Here is a 361-nt window from a genome sequence, read left to right as displayed (position 1 = left end):
TTTTTTTGTGAAAGTAAAATAGTTGATGATAGTAAAATTAAGGGGGGAAAAAAACCGAGACTAAGAATTAGCACTTTTAGTTGATGTATGTGTTATGTGAAACTCATCATCACTTTCTGCAGTCTAATCTCTATTCTAAATTTGGTTCCTTGAATCCCTCTTTGTAAATACAAACAGTTGTAAAGTGATCACAGATTTCAGGCAATATTATCTGCATAATCCTCGATGACCTTTACTGCTTCTAAGAATTACCCCGATTACCAAAACAGCCATGAATTTTAATAACTTTCAACATTACGTTATCATCATCATCATCATCATCATCATCATCATCATCATTATTATTATTATTATTACAACA

The sequence above is a fragment of the Arachis ipaensis genome, chromosome B01 (genome assembly GCF_000816755.2).
Source record: "Arachis ipaensis cultivar K30076 chromosome B01, Araip1.1, whole genome shotgun sequence".
Lineage (NCBI taxonomy): Eukaryota > Viridiplantae > Streptophyta > Magnoliopsida > Fabales > Fabaceae > Arachis > Arachis ipaensis.
This window is presented reverse-complemented; position numbering follows the sequence as displayed.